Source organism: Leuciscus leuciscus (assembly GCF_965113295.1).
Source record: "Leuciscus leuciscus genome assembly, chromosome: 1".
NCBI classification, from domain to species: Eukaryota; Metazoa; Chordata; class Actinopteri; order Cypriniformes; family Leuciscidae; genus Leuciscus; species Leuciscus leuciscus.
This window is the reverse complement of record NC_138725.1, coordinates 67,646,629-67,667,030: the sequence shown is the minus strand read 5'-3', so window position 1 is coordinate 67,667,030 and position 20,402 is coordinate 67,646,629. Positions and strand designations below refer to the sequence as shown.

The following is a 20,402-nucleotide window of genomic DNA, read 5'->3' as shown; positions in this document are numbered from 1 at the left end:
GGTGGAATGTGATAGAAATTTAACATTTAGATGTGTTCTTTTACTCTTAGATGTGTTTTTACTTATAGACGTGTACAACTTGTATTAACATCTTTTACTTTATTTTTACTCATAAGCATTTAAAGAAATATAATCATATAAGCTAAAGCACGTTATTAAAGATATGTAATCAAGTGTTAGAAAAGCATAAGTTAATACAAGCTTGCAGGGACAAAATGTTCTGAGTTATAGGAGACTGAGTAGCACAGAGTGTACTTCAAATGACCTTTTGTACTTCAAGTGTCCTTTTGTGTGCTCCAAGTGTGAAAAGTATGTGTGCAGCGTTGATCGAAATAAAGATAGACAAAAGGTGTGAATTTGAGCAGCAGCTAAAAACAGGAACTTGTAGTAGGCATGGTATTGTTCTGTCTAGATATAATTTATGCCAGACAAAAGATCTTGAACAAGATGTTTCCTTTTAAGGTAAGCGATCTTTTGAGACAGCTGAAGCCTACCCAGGATGTGTTAGGGGTATATAACCTCGGCAAGGGAACTAACCCTTGGCCTTCTCATAGCAGATGCTCTCTGTATGTGAATGCCAATTTCTTGCAAGAAATAAAGCTGATCTTTGTTAACCTTTGAGATATCCTACTGTCTTACAATTATTGATAAAAGTTGAGAAAAGAATTTCCACAACATCCCACATTAGGACATTTTCAAAACTGAGTATTGTGTTCATACATTTCCCTATAATTTCAACAGCTAGTCTATACTACTACAGCTAGTCTACACTACAGCTATTCTACACTGCTACAGCTAGTTAGGGTTAGGTTTAGGGTTAGGGTAACCCTAACCCTCTGTGGGAACAAAGAGCTGTGGGCACTTGGGGCTCTGGGAACATAGGGCTGTGGGAACATAGGCACGCTCCCCCCTGTAGAGACGTGCCATTGAACTTGTTACTAAGCGTTCAAATCAGCGTCCATACTTGAAGTTCTTCCAGTTTCCAGAGTAGGGTCAGTTTTAGGGTTATAAAATTGTAGCTTTACTATACACTCACCTAAAGGATTATTAGGAACACCTGTTCAATTTCTCATTAATGCAATTATCTAATCAACCAATCACATGGCAGTTGCTTCAATGCATTTAGGGGTGTGGTCCTGGTCAAGACAATCTCCTGAACTCCAAACTGAATGTCAGAATATGGGAAAGAAAGGTGATTTAAGCAATTTTGAGCGTGGCATGGTTGTTGGTGCCAGACGGGCCGGTCTGAGTATTTCACAATCTGCTCAGTTACTGGGATTTTCACGCACAACCATTACTAGGGTTTACAAAGAATGGTGAGACATTCAGATGGTAGAGTCAGAATTTGGCGTAAACAGAATGAGAACATGGATCCATCATGCCTTGTTACCACTGTGCAGGCTGGTGGTGGTGGTGTAATGGTGTGTAATGGGATTTTTTCTTGGCACACTTTAGGCCCCTTAGTGGCAATTGGGCATCGTTTAAATGCCACGGCCTACCTGAGCATTGTTTCTGACCATGTCCATCCCTTTATGACCACCATGTACCCATCCTCTGATGGCTACTTCCAGCAGGATAATGCACCATGTCACAAAGCTCGAATCATTTCAAATTGGTTTCTTGAACATGACAATGAGTTCACTGTACTAAAATGGCCCCCACAGTCACCAGATCTCAACCCAATAGAGCATCTTTGGGATGTGGTGAAACGGGAGCTTCGTGCCCTGGATGTGCATCCCACAAATCTCCATCAACTGCAAGATGCTATCCTATCAATATGGGCCAACATTTCTAAAGAATGCTTTCAGCACCTTGTTGAATCAATGCCACGTAGAATTAAGGCAGTTCTGAAGGCGAAAGGGGGGTCAAACACAGTATTAGTATGGTGTTCCTAATAATCCTTTAGGTGAGTGTATATATCAACAATCTCCTACAGTTGAAACATACATTATACTATATTTAAATGATCAAGATGAAAGATCAAGACTGTTATTGTAGTTGTAGAACAACCATCAGGGCCGTCTCCAATGTACACTATTTACATTTTTTTTCCAACTGCTTGCACACATTTTCAAAACTATGTCACCTTTTTTCAAAACTTTCCCAAAACTGCACACACAAAATTGTGTGTAGCCTAGTGTTTTGAAAAAAAGTGTTTTATGCAATTGAAAACTGAGTCAAAGGCTTAGAAATAGTTTATTGTTTTTGGAGATGTGGTGTGAAGTTTTGCACTTTGAGTGAGAGGTTTCAAAAAATCGTGTGACATAAAAAAGATTTTGTGTGTAAGCAGTTGGGAAAAAAACTGTATAAACTACAATTCCCACGAGAGACGCGCCATTGAACTTCTTACAAAGTGTACAAATCAGTCACCATACTTGTAGTTCTTCTGGTTTCCCGACCAGGAATAATGTTATAAAAATGTGTCTTTACTATTCTATATTAAGAAACATACATTATACAGCCGAAACATACATTATGTTATATTTATATATGATTAGGATAAAAAATAAAAAAAAATCGCCAAGACTTCAAATCTGTGGTTTTAGCTGGTAGGCTACAGTAGACATGAATTCAAGATTGTCGGCGGGAGTTATGCTACCCTTCAAAGAGCGACTTAAAAAAAAAAAAAGTTTTATTTAACATTATGTTTATTTATTTAATTATGGCCTGCAAATGTTTGTTTTACCAACTGATGAATGTAATAAACTGCCACTTATAAATATGTCAGAATTAGATGCAATAAGTATACAAACAATATCCTAATATTAAAGAATTCCAAAATGTGTGAAATAGGCTACTCTCCAGATCAAGACCTTCTCAATAAATCAATATTTGGCTTTTTAACTAGTGACAAAAACTGTTCAGTTCTAGAAGATAAAATCATTTATTTTATTTGGATGAATTAGTCTGTTTATCAGATTTACCAATTGCTATAATTTGTTTGTGCTGGTCAAGAACAATAGATAAAATTGAACTGCAAGCAAAAACTTGGGGCCACTGTTTCAAATATGTGAGTGGCTCCTCCCCTAACAAATGTAACCTCACTCCATTTTTTTTTTATAAAACTTGAGAGCCCTGATTAAATTATATATGCTAACCTAAATTTTAATCAAAAAAGAATCCACTTGTAAAGTTAAACAAATTTCACATATAAATATGCTCAATGTAGTCTGTTTCTTTTGTCTCAACCACTTCATCCTCATATTGTTTTGAATTAAATTGATGTATGGAAAAGTAAAAACAAAAATGATCTTTTGCAAGTGTTATTGTAGTGTATTTGTGTTCTTTCACAAAAATATAAGTGAAAATATGCCAAATGCTTATTTATTGCTTAATTACTCACTAGAGGCTTAAAGAATGATCAAACAAATTTATTGACAAGGTGCATAACAAATTGAAACTATATAGTCTTTGGCAATTGGACCACATCAAGACATCATTCTTTTAAGAGAAAAGCATGAAATGAAAAGGGATATCCCCTACATGGAGCCGACACTGGTGGTGGTGGTGAAGGGGTGAGTAGCAATGCTGAGATCTAGATGAATGTGGAGCTCTTCTCCTGATGACCACAGTGGAGGGACCTACTGTATGACACGATTGGCTCAAGAGGGTTGAGATGATAATACATTTGGTTTAAGACATAAAACACCCAGTCAGCTGATGAGTTTGGAGTAGAAGAGAGTGAGAGAGACAATGTAAAAGATATGATATAATGTGCGAGTATAAAGAAGGACAGTCTTATTTGTTGAACTTCATATTTTAGCTTCATGTCAAACAAGCCATAAGGTTGTATTTCTTAACAGTGGACTGTGAGGTTAAGTGAACTTGAAAAGCACAGAAAACAGAACATGAAATCAAATTACACGTCAACTGTAATAAAATAACAGTGCAATTTATAATCATGAAATATGAAACATGCTTTTGAATAACATCTGAAAAAGAAAATTCAGTTGGATTAAGTACATTTCTAGTACATTCCCTTTCGAGATTAAACTCCAGGTCATATTCTTGGAGATGTTCCCCTTTTCACTACTACAGAAAGATGAGATATGACTTCAAATGCAGCACAGAAACAATTTAATAAATAGGCTGAAACCAAAATGGAGTTCTAAATATACATTTTATTTATTTTCATTATTTTGGAGTGAATCCTTTGGCTGCCAGGAATGGGCCCACTGCTCACCACTAAAAACAGAAGGGATTTTTTTTTCTGTTACTGGTTGAGGTTTCCAATAAACTTAAAACATTACCGAACATGTCTTTTATAAGTATAAGTTTCATTTTCCGTCTATGAAGGACCACCACCTTCATGCATGCATTAATGGTGGTGGTCCTTCATAGATGGAAAATGAAACTGTTATACTTATAAAAGACATGTTCGGTAATGATGTGTGCTTTACACTTGTTTAAAAGGCTTGTTTAATCTGAAACAGAACAGATTAATAAAAAAATTGTAGCAAAAAAAAAAAAGTTTAAGTAAATAAATAATGAATGCATTAATTCATAAAGCAGAAGAACAGAATAATACATACCATACTGGACAGGGCTCCCAGTCAACCAGCATTTCTGCTTTGCCCTAATGTAAGAAAAGACAAAAAATAAAATCCATTCTTAGCATAAGGCTATTATGTCTGATTATAGGCATTGAGTTTCATTGATTTTCAGAAGACACTTCCTCATAAACTGTAATTCAAAAAGACTGAACACATAAAAAGTATCTACCTAACAATTATGGTATGTATAATATGTATTTGCCAACTCACAAGGAAGTTTCTAGATCCTATATTACACTCTGCATACGGCCTACACTCTGCAGTTCCTTTATGACTGTCTAACCTTTCTCACTCTTTCTCTTAAAGGGATACTCTACCGTTTTTTCATATTAAACTATGTTATTCCCTTAACTAAGACGAGTTGATACATACCTCTCTCGTCTCAGTGCGTGCACTAAATCCCTCTGTCTTACGGCGAAACTTTGTTAGCCCAGTTCATTTAATATGGGCCAAGCAGAGAACTCCACGTTTTCCCTATTTAAATACAGTTACTCGCGAAGTGTAACTCGACCTAGGACGGTGACACAAAACAAAACGTTGCGCTTTTCTAAGCGTGTAAAATGGATAACTATTTTGTATGGCGGAATACCATAGCAAGTGCTTGTAAGCACTTCGACTTGGCGCAGTAATATCTAAAGCGAATTAACAGGGGTTAAGTTGCAATGTTTAACAAAGTATGAATCATTGCATTTACATGCACTTACTCTTTTGTGGCCTTTTCCTTTCAGGCATATGCCTTGGTCCCCCTGTGGGATATAAGATTACAGTCCAGTTATATCCACTCAGAAAAAAACTAAAACACATTTACAATAATTAAACAAAATGCACTTTGTAATGTCTTTTCAACATAAATATGTGTCCCTGGTGTGTCTAGACACCCCTGAAATATGAGAAAAGACCATCCTCTCAGTTAATGTGTGTGCAAACACGCTGTTTAATTTGGCTCCAGATTTTACATCACATGCAGGCTCATTGGAAAATAGTAATCATAGTAGGCTTTTAGAATACTCCATCTAAAATGACCTGTTTCAGACAGGGTCTGCATAAAGGACCAGTTTGAGATAAATAAGGACTTTTTTAGGATCATGCAAAGCTACTCTAGTGGAGTATCAGAATAAAAATATAGAACTGGAAATGAACATAATAGGTCCCCTTTAAATTCTATTTAAGTAATTAATTTACATATTAGAGAATCTGCTTGACTAATGAGTTTCATAGTTACCAAGCTATGGTAACAGTTATCAGAACCACCAATAATTACCCTAATAATAATAATAATAATAATACTTCATCACATTTATATAGCTGTTACAATGACAGCTGAAGCAGATGCAGAAGCAGGATCCAATTGCAGCAGGTTTTATTAAACAAACTCAAAAGGTAATAAACTCAGAGAGAGATACAGGAACAGCCAACATACAACATTAAGAACTCACAAAGACTGAAACAAGACACAGGGCTTAAATACACAGACAGACAAGCTAAACAAGATAACAAGGGGGCGTGGCTAATGGAAAACACCTGGGAAGACTAATCAACATAACGGGGACCTGCTAAACATAGAATGAGACAGGGGAACACAGACATTAATCGTGACATAGCCCCCCCTCTATGGGCGGCTCCCGACGCCCATCAAAACAAAACAAAACAATAGTTCAGGAGGGTGGTGGAGCGGAGGCGGACCCGGGGGTGGGATGGAGGGCCAGGCCCGTGGAGTGGAAGAGGACCTGGAGACTGCGGCAAGACGGGAGGCCAAGGCGGATCAGGCTGTGCAGGCGACCAGGGCGGATCAGGCTGTGCAGGCGACCAGGGCGGATCAGGCTGTGCAGGCGACCAGGGCGGATCAGGCTGTGCAGGCGACCAGGGCGGATCAGGCTGTGCAGGCGACCAGGGCGGAGCAGGCAGTGCAGGCGACCAGGGCGGAGCAGGCAGTGCAGGCGAAGATGACCATTCAGGCGGCCAGGGCGGAGACGACCCTTCAGGCGGCCAGGGCGGAGACGACAGGCCATCTGGCGGCCAGGGCGGAGACGACCCTTCAGGCGGCCATGGTGAAGCAGGCTGAGGAGGTGGCCATGGTGAAGCAGGCTGAGGAGGTGGCCATGGTGAAGCAGGCTGAGGAGGTGGCCATGGTGAAGCAGGCTGAGCTGGTGACCACGGCGGAGAGGACCCTTCGGGTGGCCAAGGCGGAGAAAACCCTTCGGGTGTCCATGGCGGTGAGGACCCTTCGGGTGGCCACGACGGAGAGGACCCTTTGGGTGGCCACGACGGAGAGGACCCTTCGGGTGGCCACGACGGAGAGGACCCTTCGGGTGGCCACGGCGGAGAGGACCCTTCGGGCGGCCAAGGCGGGTCAGGACTGGACGAGGCCAGCGACGAGGGCAGGTCAGGACTGGACAGGACCAGTGATGAAGAGGGCTTTGAGCTGGGCAGGACCAGCGATGAAGAGGGCTTTGAGCTGGGCAGGACCAGCGATGAAGAGGGCTTTGAGCTGGGCAGGACCAGCGGCGAAGAGGGCTCTGAGCTGGGCAGGGCCAGCGGCGAAGAGGGCTCTGAGCTGGGCAGGACCATCACAGACTCTGGCTCGGCGTCGACAGCCATCTTGTCCAGAGACACTGGCTCGGCGGGCGTGATGTGAAGCTCTGGCTCGGCAGGACTGACGTGAAGCTCTGGCTCGGCAGGACTGACGTGAAGCTCAGGCTCGGCAGGACTGACGTGAAGCTCAGGCTCGGCAGGACTGACGTGAAGCTCTGGCTCGGCAGGACTGACGTGAAGCTCTGGCTCGGCAGGACTGACGTGAAGCTCAGGCTCGGCAGGACTGACGTGAAGCTCTGGCTCGGCAGGACTGACGTGAAGCTCTGGCTCGGCAGGACTGACGTGAAGCTCTGGCTCGGCAGGACTGACGTGAAGCTCTGGCTCGGCAGGACTGACGTGAAGCTCTGGCTCGGCAGGACTGACGTGAAGCTCTGGCTCGGCAGGACTGACGTGAAGCTCTGGCTCGGCAGGACTGACGTGAAGCTCTGGCTCGGCAGGACTGACGTGAAGCTCTGGCTCGGCAGGACTGACGTGAAGCTCAGGCTCGGCAGGACTGACGTGAAGCTCAGGCTCGGCAGGACTGACGTGAAGCTCAGGCTCGGCAGGACTGACGTGAAGCTCTGGCTCGGCAGGACTGACGTGAAGCTCTGGCTCGGCAGGACTGACGTGAAGCTCTGGCTCGGCAGGACTGACGTGAAGCTCTGGCTCGGCAGGACTGACGTGAAGCTCTGGCTCGACTGGGCAAATGACTGGTTCGGTGGTTTTGGTGGAACGTGGAGCAGACCTGCGAGCTCCCCGGACGGCTATCCAAGCGGGGTCAAACACTTTAGACACCAGATCAGCACTGTTAGAAATAAGTTTTCGTGCTCTGGGCCATGTGATCTCAGCCACTGGTCCGAAACAGATACGGTGCTCAGCAGGGAGTGGTAATGTGGGTTTGCCTGGGCTGACAGTGTGAGCAGGTTTGGCTGGGCTGGATGAATGTAGAGCATACTTGGGAGTAAAACTCTCCCAGCAGATGGCAACTGCTTCTCTCCAGTCCAGCCCCAAGAGATCGGGGAGTGGTCGAGGATCGACGCATCCGATTATATAACCTGTTTTTAAAGTTTCATCACTCAGATCACAGTTTGTAGCTAGCTCACAAAATTTCTCAGTAAACTCAAACAGATCGTGGCTTTCCTTCACTATCGCCGTGAGCCGATCCCAAAACATCTTGAAGGACGCGTACTGCTGGATCCATAAATGGTGAGTTCTTCTGTTACAATGACAGCTGAAGCAGATGCAGAAGCAGGATCCAATTGCAGCAGGTTTTATTAAACAAACTCAAAAGGTAATAAACTCAGAGAGAGATACAGGAACAGCCAACATACAACATTAAGAACTCACAAAGACTGAAACAAGACACAGGGCTTAAATACACAGACAGACAAGCTAAACAAGATAACAAGGGGGCGTGGCTAATGGAAAACACCTGGGAAGACTAATCAACATAACGGGGACCTGCTAAACATAGAATGAGACAGGGGAACACAGACATTAATCGTGACAATAGCGCTTTTCTGGGTACTCAAAGCGCTTTACATGGAAGGGGGAATCTCCTCAACCACCACCAATGTGCAGCATCCACTTGGATGATGCGACGGCAGCCATATTGCGCCAGAACGCTCACCACACACCAGCTTATTGGTGGAGAGGAGACAGTGATGAAGCCAATCAGTATATGGGGGTGATTAGGAGGCCATGATGGACAGGGGCCAATGGGCAAATTTGGCCAGGATGCTGGGGTTACACCCCTACACCCCACCGCACCCTACTTTTTCGAAGGACACCCTGGGATTTTTAATGACCACAGAGAGTCAGGGACCTCAGTTTAACATCTCATCCGAAGGACGGACAAACATTATTTACATACCTGACTTTTTTTTTTTTCGACTTGCGACTGTGCCCCTGGCTGACCCTGTGAAGACAGCTGTGGGTTTGGAGAAAGAAAATTACTCATATACCAAATAAATCTTTAACTTATTATTTAAAATACTTGAAGATCACAACATCGCACAAGTGTGGCAGTACATGTATTAATAGGTGTAAAGTACATGCATTCTTATTGCGATTGAATTAAGGTTGCTCCATTAACTCCACGTGTTTCATTTTATCGTTTATGTCCATCCTGTTTGTGATAATCCTAATTTGTTTCAACAAGCGCTGATCCTGCGCTGACTTGTTCAGGGAACGCAAGGGGTGGGAGAATGGTTAAGTTAAGTGTTCATGGGACACTGACATTCCCAATTATTTTGAATATTCAAATTATCCTAATATCTTTAGTAATCAAATTTGGCCTAGTAATTTCAGCATTTGATTAGTAGTACTTATTTTACTTTTAGATTTATAATAGACTCACAAAATTCCTTCCAACAGCCCTTGTACAGAATCAGATAGACCTTTCATCTATCTAATTATGTAATATCAGATCAACTTTTCTAGCAGATTATCCATTGAAAATGAGAACCCTGTAGGTGATGATACACAGGGCAAATTTTTTAGCAATGTTGCCGTCAACGGGCAACCAGATGAGACACAGGGCCCACAACCCATCTAAATTATCCAGATAGAAATGTGTTGCCCATTTTCAATGTGAAAGTGCCCAAGGAACAATCGCTCGGCAAGATTGCCCAGCAACATTGCTAAAAAAGTTGCCCTGTGTATCATCACCTAGTGAGTTTTACTTTATCAAGCAGCAAAAAAGTTATAGCATGGTGTGTTTGAGTTCATTTCGTTGAAAAGAGCCCTAACCTGCATCAAGCTCTATGGGGGAAAAACACTTGAAGTCAAGTTAAGGTTTTGGCCTTTACAAATATAAACTGTAACTCTTTAAATTTGTTCTAATTACCTTGCCCCTCCGTGGATTCCGCCTGCTCCACTTGCCCCTCCGTGGATTCCGCCTTGCCCCTCCGTGGATTCCGCCTGCTCCACTTGCCCCTCCGTGGATTCCGCCTGCTCCACTTGCCCCTCCGTGGATTCCGCCTGCTCCACTTGCCCCTCCGTGGGGCTCGCCTCGCAGGGTGTGAGCTGCAGAGTAATCAGCTGATCCTCATTGCCACTGGAATCCTGGGTCCATCCTGTGCAAGTTAAACAAGTGTTGTGTTTTGCTTATTTAAAACATAGAGGTTAACCATAAGCTTGATCTGTACCTGTTTTAACTGTTAGGTAAATGTGTTTGAATAATATATACCAAATTTTCTCCAACCAGATTTGAAGGCAAGGAGAACTATTGAGAGTCTACTGGATGTATTAGATATCTGTAATATATCTGATTGATTTTCTATGACGATAACCAATACAATATATCTTTAAGTCAGAAAAATAAAACCCAGAGTGCTCATAATATCTATTGAAAAAATGACAAGTATAATGTTCGTTTACAGTCTGGGTCAAACTATTCAGTTAAGACTAGACTGCGTGCGCTAAAAAACTTTGGGCTTTATGCCTCAAAGTTAGTAGCAGTGTAAGTTTGTGGTGTATCCAGCAAAAATTTGATGGTTTTCTTTTTCTTTGTGCTATTTCCGTTAATGATCTACATTTTAGCACTGTCCTCGATATTGTTTCAATGAGTATATATAGATTCATTATCATTTGATTCATTGACCCAGTGACCAAAACGGGTCTTTGCAAATGTAATGTGTTCAATTAGTATGTCACTACAAAAATTGCTGTGGTCAGAGTGCCTAAACATTAAAAATATGGTTGTATGTGGGCTGAAAACAGAAATGAAATATGTCTCCTACAAAAACATACCAAACATAATTCTAAAGTTGACAGTATATGCTTGAATGCACTTAACTCTGGGTGCCAAATCCCATTGTAGACCAGTGTGCTGCATGCTATTAATACAAACAGGGCTCAATACACTTAGAATCTACATGTCTACATCTGCAGTTGCAGGAAACTACTGTTTTGAAATAGTTTACTTCAATTCCCATAATCAATTGCCAGGTGTGAATTTTTATGTTTTTCTACCCATTTGCGTCTACATTAAATGCGTTGGTAGAGACGTCACATAGAGTAGACTATGATCATACAAGCATTCAGCAGCAGAAAAATAGAATGACTGAATTTAAGTTTCAGGGGTGAGCCATTCCTTTAAGATTTAAACATTAATAAAATATTTTGCGTACTCAACACAAGTTGTGAACTGTGACTTTAAGATACAGTGCATGCATCTCACCTTCACAAAGGTATTCATAAAATGAACCTATCTTCTGTAGGTAGTCCTGGGCAAAGGTGGAGAGTGTGCAGCGAGGCGTTAATATTTCGCACTTAATTTCTTTTTTTTTGTTCTCCTTTCCTAGTAGCAGAACTGGTTTGTAGCCAATGGCATGGAGTTTCTCAAGCTGCAATGACAAAATTGTGTGTTTGCTGTTTAAAGTAATAGAAAAACAACATAAAAAATAACTAAGAATATTAATTAAAAAATATATAACATTATTAATGACAGCATCCAGGTTACTGCCATTCAGGATTTTTAACCTAATGGTGAGTTTAGCTGTATGTGCAAACAGGAAAGGCTCATACAATAGAAGCAAAAAACAACTCTATATAGAAAAACAGTAAAAAGATGAATCTGACACCATGAGGGAACCCTTTATATAACTTTATATAAATATTTATTTTTGTAACATTAGTAGCTCGGGTTTTGCACCTACATTGATAAGATTATGTAACCATTGTGCAACTGGACAATGACAATCTAAAGATTTAGTAAAAATAAAGGCAGAACCTTAGCGATTACGTGACCAAATGGGTGAATGCTGCACATATTTACAGTTGACGCATTCACATTTTAAAGTGCTTTGAGTAGTACAGTATGAATGCAGTTCATGTGTTATTTCTCATCCACTCGATAAGAAAGTTTGATTATTAAATTCCACCTGTAATTCTGTCATAATGCATGCCTGTATATGTTATGAACTCAAGAATTCCTGAGTTTCAATTATATTTGCTGTGTGTTCAAATTTTGCTCTGGTAGATCATTTTGGTATGTGATGTATTACGGTGAAGATGTGATTACTTAAGGGTATTGCCACTAAAATAAAAACTACAAATCACAATTACGTGTGCCTTCAAAGTTGATAGTTAAATTATACTTTTAAATTGATTCTGATGACACAGGGAGGACAAAGTATCATTGGAAAAAAAAGATTCATCTATATTGGCAAAAAATAATGCCTTTCTGACCTTGCGCTGGCATGCTCACTTAATAACAAATGGTACCACTGAATGTACTTCCTAGATGATCTGGACAGTTTACTGTCATGTATGAAATTGTACGTACCATGATATTGGCTTCATCCTTGATGGATGCAGTGTTGTGGTTTTTCTTACGACCAACCACCCATTCCTCTCGCTTCTCATCAAACCTCTGAAGCTTCTTCTTGAGGCGCTGCTTCAGAGGCTGCTCCTTTTTACAATGTGAGCAGATCTTTTGAGCGCAAAATAAAATCCCCTGGCAAAAGGGGCAGATCTTTTTTGTAGACCCCCCTGGCATTATAACAAACAGTCAGATACAGACAGTCAGATACAGACAGACAGACAGTCAGATACAGACAGACAGTCAGATACAAACAGACAGTCAGATACAGACAGACAGACAGTCAGATACAGACAGACAGTCAGATACAAACAGACAGTCAGATACAAACAGACAGACTGACAAAGATGGGTAAGACAGACAAGTAGACAAAGACAGACAGGGAGGAAAGAAAGAGCAATAGATAAAGACTGTGAGATAGATAAAGATTGAGGATGAAAGAGAGTAACAGAGAGGATGTAAGATATAGAAAATAATGAAGAGATAGAGGTTGGCTCTTAAAAAGTGCCTTTGGGTTTTGAAAATCAGGTTCGGATAGGTTCGACGGGTGATGTTTGACAGGATCTGCAGGGAGAACAACAGAAAATGTTAATTATGTAGTGTTATGTTGATATAAGATTTAAAAAGTGTACTCTAATAGTGAGTGATTCCCATTTTCTTGTAAATTCTTAGGATAAATAAATACAGATTCACGTTGTTCCTATTTCCTGTGCTACTGTTAAAAGTCGCGTAAAAATTTTTTTTTTAATGGCGTGTATGTGTCTAGGTTTCGCCATCCCAGATATAAAGGCAGCGTTATGTGCAGTAACGTTATAACGTTAGATCAAGTGATAATATTGTTATTACTGACACATTACAGTGACGTTGTGTGTGAACCACGATGATCGAGAGAAAATTACATCATCTAGATGTCCCCAATTAAAGTTACTATTCCCCCAATAAATTCTCAATAAGCATTTACACGTCAAAAAAACAAACAAAAAAACATGTTGATATATATATATATCAACATGTTTTTTTTTTATATACCTATATATACATATATACATCTAGAACCTATATCTAGGCTTAGAACATGTTTTTTTTTTATAAACTCGTAATTTTATTAATTTTGGACGTGTAAATAATGCTTATGAATTCATCTTGCTTATTAGGCTGTTGTAAGCGACTTACCGTGGTGGAATCGCGCTGGGCAATGGTTTCTGCGATGGTCACACACACAGTGACGTGTTGCACAAAATTGAGCCAAAATATCAATCATAATTAAAAAGTACAGTCTTAATATTTTATATCCGTGCTAAACATTTTAAAGGGGTCAGCATAAATGTCCAAGTGAAGGAAACACGAGTATGTAGCCATTACATTTAAACACATATCACTTCCCAGAATGCATCCATCTCTTTGCCAAAGGATATGTCCATATAAAGTAATTTAAACATTTCTGCAGTAGGCTATATAATTAATTTATTACAACTTCATAATCAGTATTGAGATGAAAGTTCTATAAAACTAGGCTATTCTTTTTTTCTTTTTTTTTGCGCAAAAAAAAAAGCAGCAAAGTAGGCTCACGATAAGCCATTGCAAATTGAAATACCATCGACAATTATAAAATATCCCACAATAAATTAAGGCATGTTTTAAGCCTACAGCAAATATGCAGTCCTGCAATTATGTCGTTTTAATGTAGTCCAAAATTATATAAAAAAAGAGAGGAAAAATCGTTGATATTACCGATTTAGAAAAGTGTTTCAGCTAGCTACCCTCAACGTCGGCTTATGGACGTAAGGGGGAAATTACCACAATATGTGATCGAAAATTATAAAATATCCCACCTAAATTAAGGCATGTTTTAAGCATATAGAAAATATACCGTCCTTTATGTAATTTTAATGTAGCCCAAAATTATATAAAAAAGAGAGGAAAAAAAGTTAGGGTTAGAAAAATAATCAAAGTTCAAAATTCAAAGATGAGGGATTTGCACTCAAATCTATCGGACGACCCTCTCCGTTGTCAAGTGACGAATAGGGGGGTACCCTCAACGTCGGCTTTGGACGTGAGGGGGAAATGACCAGACGGCATAGCCTATGTGACGAATAGGGGTGAGACGATGTTGCAAAGAAAGACGTGGTGCAGGCACGAAAAATACGTCCCATTGAAATACATTAGATTGGAAGTCGTGTTGTGTGGCACGAAAAAAAGAAGGAAATTCGTGCTCATAGACACGAATCAATTCGTGTTGAGTAACCTACCGAATATAAAGCAATACAACAAGGATTAAAATCTCCTGATTAAATCTTGAGTAATGTAGCCCTTAAAGTTTGCAAAGGGAATAGCCTAACATTTGAGAAAAAACAATAGTGTGCTCTCGAAAGAAAGACGTGGTGCATATCTACGCCCCATTGAAATACATTAGATTGAAAGTCGTGCAGAGTGACACGAAAAAAAAGAAGCAAATTCGTGCCCATAGACACGAATCAATAGATTCATGTTGAGTAACCTACCGAATATAAAGCAATAAAAACGAGGATTAAAATCTCTTGATTAAATGTTGAGTAATGTAGCTCTTAAAGTTTGCAAAATGAATAACAATTGAGAAAAAACAATACTGTGCTCTCGAAAGAAAAACATGGTGCAGGCAGGAAAAATACGTCCCATTGAAATACATTAGATTGAAAGTCGTGCAGAGTGACACGAAAAAATGGGGAAATTCGTGTCCACGAACACGAATCAATAGATTAAATTTCGTGACTATGTCCCGAACTGCCATGCCATTTTGGCTCGAGATACTTCCAGTTGTTGCAGTTGTCTCCAGCGAGACCGAGAACCCTCCAGAAGCTACTGTCAGCGAGACCGAGAACCCTCCAGTAGCTACTGTCAGCGAGACCGAGAACCCTCCAGTAGCTACTGTCAGCGAGACCGAGAACCCTCCAGAAGCTACTGTCAGCGAGACCGAGAACCCTCCAGAAGCTATTGTCAGCGAGACCGAGAACCCTCCAGAAGCTATTGTCAGCGAGACCGAGAACCCTCCAGAAGCTATTGTCAGCGAGACCGAGAACCCTCCAGTAGCTACTGTCAGCGAGACCGAGAACCCTCCAGTAGCTACTGTCAGCGAGACCACAGGCTCATCAGAAGCTACAAGACCCCGGGGCCCTAAGGCAAAAAGACAAAGAAGTGAAGTATATTTCCTTAATTGTCAGTAATGTCTTATTAGTGAATAATATGTGGGGCATCTCAGAACTATGTTTTTTTTAATACAGTACCTGTCAAAAGTTGGAACCCACATACCCATTTGAGAGAATGGGAAAGCGTGCCCAATCTTTTGACTGATACTGTACATTCTAAATGAGTCTGTAGAACCCAGTTCTGGCAGGTCACGTTAGACAAGCTCGCATCAGCTGATCCACGTCTACCTATAGGAATACAACGCCTATCACTGAATACATATATACGCTCCTCCAGTATTATTAAAAGCTATTGCGTTTCCCAGGAGCTATTTACTCTCCTCCATCCCCAGCTCCTCCTCTCATCAATCAGTATGTGGCATTCTGATTCCCTCTGAATGAGACTTAAATTCTCTAATATTGTTGTACATTACAAATAATTAATGATATCTGCAATACATTAATGTTGGTTCTGTTCTGTTATTGCTGCTCTCCCTGCTCTTATTCATGCTAGGCAGCATGGATGCGCATGGAGTTCTTGTCCAGAGCAAAACTAGATCGCCAATCAAAACTGTATGCTAACTGTCAATCATGTTTGATGATTGTGGCCCTGACTGAAATAATGTTTAATAAAATGTGGTATGTTGTATATTCTTTATACAGATTCAGTCCAACAGAGGGTAGCCAGCAAGATGAAGCAAAAAAAAAAGTGTTAAAGGTACAATATGTAAGAATTTTGCATTAAAATATCCCAAAATCTCAAGGCCAGTGTTATATATTTTGTTAAGTTGATTACTTACAATATCCCAAATGTTTCCAACTATTTTTAAATCGTGAGAAAATTGCGATTTTATCCAAGGAAACGGGGCGTTAGAACAGGGGTGAGCTGGGAGTCGCCAGTCAATTGCGTCATATCCGCGTTACCCTCGGTTTCCGCTCATACTGCGTGGAGTCCTGGACAAATGCGGAAGTTGTAGTTGTAGCGTCTATCAAGCTACAAACTTTAGCTTGTTTCTTGCAGTCGTTATGGTACACAATTATTCTTTACCGATTGCTGCTGGTTCTGTCGACAAAGCATGCTTAATTTTATATTTTCCAAATGTAGCATTCGGTAATAGTTATGTTTATGTAAGGAAAGTATTATTGCTTTAGATTTGTGTTTAGTTTATTGACATTGTTTATCACGTCTGGTGTTTATGGCCATGTAAATAAACATAGCATGTGTTATACATAAAGATTAATCAGTATTTTGGCAAATGATGTGGGCATGTTCGAATGTACTTTTACAACAATTGTTTAGAACACGTAAAACTGCGCAGCGTTATCACAACAATGAATTCAACAAATACAGTAACATCTATGATAACCAATTTAGTATTAAACCTTACTTTTCTTGCGGTTAATTCATTTTAATGAAATAAAAGTGTGATGAGGTTTAAGAGTCAGGAAGGAAGAAGACAGGGGTCGGCGTGACTGGGACTCGTAGGCTACTTTATTAAAATAAAGCAAAACAAACAAAAGCCGCGCACAACGCGCATTTACCGTGGCAACCGCGACGGCACAAAACAGTTCAAAAATGAGAGCTCGGATCCACCGGTTCTCTTTCTCTGCGTCCAATTTTCTCTCCAGTCTCTCTCTCGTTCCAGCGCGGCTTATAAGCTCTCCACGCCAATAATACTTTGCACTTGACCTACTTGCTCGTCTCTTCTCTCTCCCGTTACAGACCGCGCTGAACCACGCCCCCCTCGCCACAAAAAGCATGTCATTAAACGCAACATTTATAAAAATAGAACTTAGCCTCATCCATGAACATGATTTTTCGATTCCCGTCTGACTGATTTACATCCACGGTGGAGTTTAAAACGACAGTTCCCATCATTCCACGCTCCTTCACATCGTCATCAAGCTACGCCGTTGTTGTTGTTTGGAATGTAGCGCCCTCTAGCGGCAAAAAAATTCTTGCATATTGTACCTTTAAGTAAATTTTCTCTATTTAAAATGATATGATGTATCAATTACACATTGATTCAGGGTATTTGGTAACAGTTTGCCACAGTTTGGTATTGTCTATACTGGTATATTGGTATACTTATTTCAATGTTATATTGCCTATCTTTCAGATGAGTGTCCAGAATGCTGTATAAGAGTGAGGCAAACAACTTTGAGTACTCCAAAGTTTTGAAAAGAAGAGTGAGAGAGGTTTGTCTTTCTAAAGCCATTTCAAACTGTCTTGCTTTATATCAATGTACCCTCATTCACTCATTATTAATATTTTAATCCTTTTTGATTCTACAATGAAAAAAGGCCATGTGTCCACCAAAGCGGTTTTTTTCACGCGACTGCCGTATTTTTCCAATTGTTTTTAATGGGAGCGCCGTGGTTTTAAAACATGCATGGGTGTAACAAGGTGCTGAGCGTATTTTACACGCTGATATACCGAGCCTTCTGCGTTTTTTACCAGTCGCCGAGAGTTGACGAATGTTCAACTTTGGGTAAAACGCAGCGCTCATCACTGTCACTTTTTACCCAGCCGTCCAATCACAGTGGAGGAGGGGCTGGACAAATGCCACACAGACCAACTGTCACATTCTGCTTGCTCACATTTAAATTTATTGGAATTTTTAACAACACAGAAATAAAATGATCTGTGAAATGAGATACTAGTACACTTTTGTTGATATTTCATATAATATGTGATTTCAGCAGAGCGCCTAGCGTTTTCAGCTGGCTAAAAACGGTTTGGTGGACATGCGGTTTAATACTGCGTTAAAAAAATGTCTTCATTGTTTGAGCACTTGACTCTACAACTGGATGTTTGGAGAACAATAATCTGGATTTAGTGTTCATGCACTGAGCACTAATTTAACCAGAGTTTTACAAACAAGATGCATACATACTTTACAATAACAGAAAATAATTTGGCTGTACGTATTGCTCATATGATGTAGACTGCTGTCCAATCAATACTTCGGTTACCAACCAATATATGTTTAGGTAGGTCTTATGTTGGAATTTATTTAACGTTACTTGTTGTAGTTATTAGTTGTCTGTCTGTCTGACAAATATGAAACCTACAATTGCACATTAATGTAATTTTGCAAGTAATTATTCGTCTTTGATTTTCCTTATAGCCTTCATACTTTTTTGCAAGTATTGACATGAAATAGGTCTTAAATTCTTAAAATCTTAAAAATATTTATTTACTAATTAAATGTAATTTACTTTTTGAAACTTGCAGAAACCTTGAAAACATTAATGTAAAGATAAAATAGTAGAATGATTACGTTGGTAATGTAAAGTTAACATGAATTGAAACTGTCACAATGTTTTCATGTAATTTACTAGACCACTCAGATGTATGATATTGTACTGTACCACTTTGAAACACCACCTTACAGCAATAAATGTTCTTGTTTTAATGTTATTACATGTTAATATTTTCCAACAAAGTATATTTTGAGTACTCCTGACATGACTTACTTGCTACCACCACAATTGCAAGACTTGTGCCAAGACAAACGTTGCTGGATGTTGTGTTGTGATAGTTTTTCTGTGTGTGTTTATTCTATAGGGAACAGAGGAGGTCCTTATTTGTTGGGTTCCATGCAAGACCTGGTAGGTGTACTAATGTACAGTTTATTACACACTGACACCATACACAACAGTTTAAACATTAACAATGTTAACAGTTTTTTTTAATAGTTATATTTCATAAAATGATATACCATTTTGCTAGCCTGACAGAGTTACTCAGCAAATGTAAATTTTTACTTTAAACGTTGTATCTTTACAGTGGGACCAAATGGAAGGACTCCTGGGAGCCCTCCTCCCTTCTTGAAGAATGAGTTAAGCATTTTGTTTGTTAATTTTAAAATTATAATGAATAAAATAACTACAAAGTTTTTGGCTTGTTATTCATTGTCTAAAAAACTATGCTATATACAGTTCATACAGATCTTTAGAAATAACTTAATTTAAAATATTGTATTAAATGTCAGTTTTGTATGAATAAATGTTCACTAGTTCACACTTACATATAATTTCAGGTAGCAAGGTTTAATGCCTATTTGGCGTGCTGTCCGGAGGGAGGGCTCCGAGCTCGGATTAGGCCCGAATCCAGAGTACTCCCCCCGTGTAAGTGTTCAGAACTAGAAGTGTGGAGAAGGGGTGGTGGAGGGATGATGCAAACTGTTAATGGATCGAGGTAAAACTGTTGAGTCTATAGATACCCTCTTGTCATTGTTTGCTGAGTGCTATCCACTCGTGTTAATTATCTGAACGTGTTCCTCCCAAACTTAGTTAATAAAACTTCATTTATATTTATGTCTGTGAAAGATGTTATTTTTTTTTTCACCTGTGTTTTTCTGTATGTGTCTTGTTTGTAAACAGGATTACTTGTAACTTGATGGATGGGTGGGGCATGGTCCAGGTAGGAAACTATCAAATTTTTTATTAGGGTTTAGATTAATTAAAATGGATGTATTTGGAGACATTTGCTTTACTATATGCCCTTGATGTTCAGGTTTGTGTCCCTTTGTTCAGATGACATTGTGTGGTAAACATCATAATGGTCCTGGTTCCACACTAGGGAAGGAAGTGGAACAGTAGTTGGCATGCCATGTAATGGCAGTTTTCCACTACACAGTACCAGCTTGGCTCGGCTAGCTTTTCACTGTGTTTTCCATTGCAGCTAGTACCTCCACAATAGTACCTGGTTGTCATAGCGACACACTCCCGCTACCCACACACACAGGGCAATGGAGGAAATCGAGTGTATATGCTGTTTTTGAT

At 39.9% G+C, this 20,402-nt stretch overlaps 3 long non-coding RNA genes across 5 annotated transcripts in view; 1 reads left to right on the top strand and 2 right to left on the bottom strand.

Moving 5' to 3' along the window:
- LOC309512612 overlaps nt 1-20,402 on the top strand; it is a 99,184-nt gene that overhangs the window by 77,049 nt on the left and 1,733 nt on the right. Inside the window, exons 1-5 of one of the 3 annotated variants that reach the window (XR_014211105.1) lie at nt 17,765-17,810; nt 19,183-19,226; nt 19,405-19,456; nt 19,658-19,745; nt 20,001-20,040. The exons of 1 other annotated variant lie outside the window; for it this stretch is intronic. This is a non-coding gene — a long non-coding RNA (uncharacterized lncRNA). Of the gene's footprint in view, nt 1-17,764; nt 17,811-19,182; nt 19,227-19,404; nt 19,457-19,657; nt 19,816-20,000; nt 20,041-20,402 lie in introns of those variants that run through there. One more of the 3 variants, XR_014211106.1, reaches the window with a different exon arrangement.
- Nucleotides 3,416-5,304, bottom strand: LOC309512996. The gene is made up of 3 exons (XR_014211240.1): nt 5,258-5,304; nt 4,533-4,576; nt 3,416-4,185 (listed from the first exon to the last, which is right to left on the bottom strand). It is a non-coding gene; the product is annotated as an uncharacterized lncRNA (long non-coding RNA).
- Nucleotides 10,072-13,173, bottom strand: LOC309482052. The gene is made up of 3 exons (XR_014200178.1): nt 12,415-13,173; nt 11,308-11,473; nt 10,072-10,201 (listed from the first exon to the last, which is right to left on the bottom strand). It is a non-coding gene; the product is annotated as an uncharacterized lncRNA (long non-coding RNA).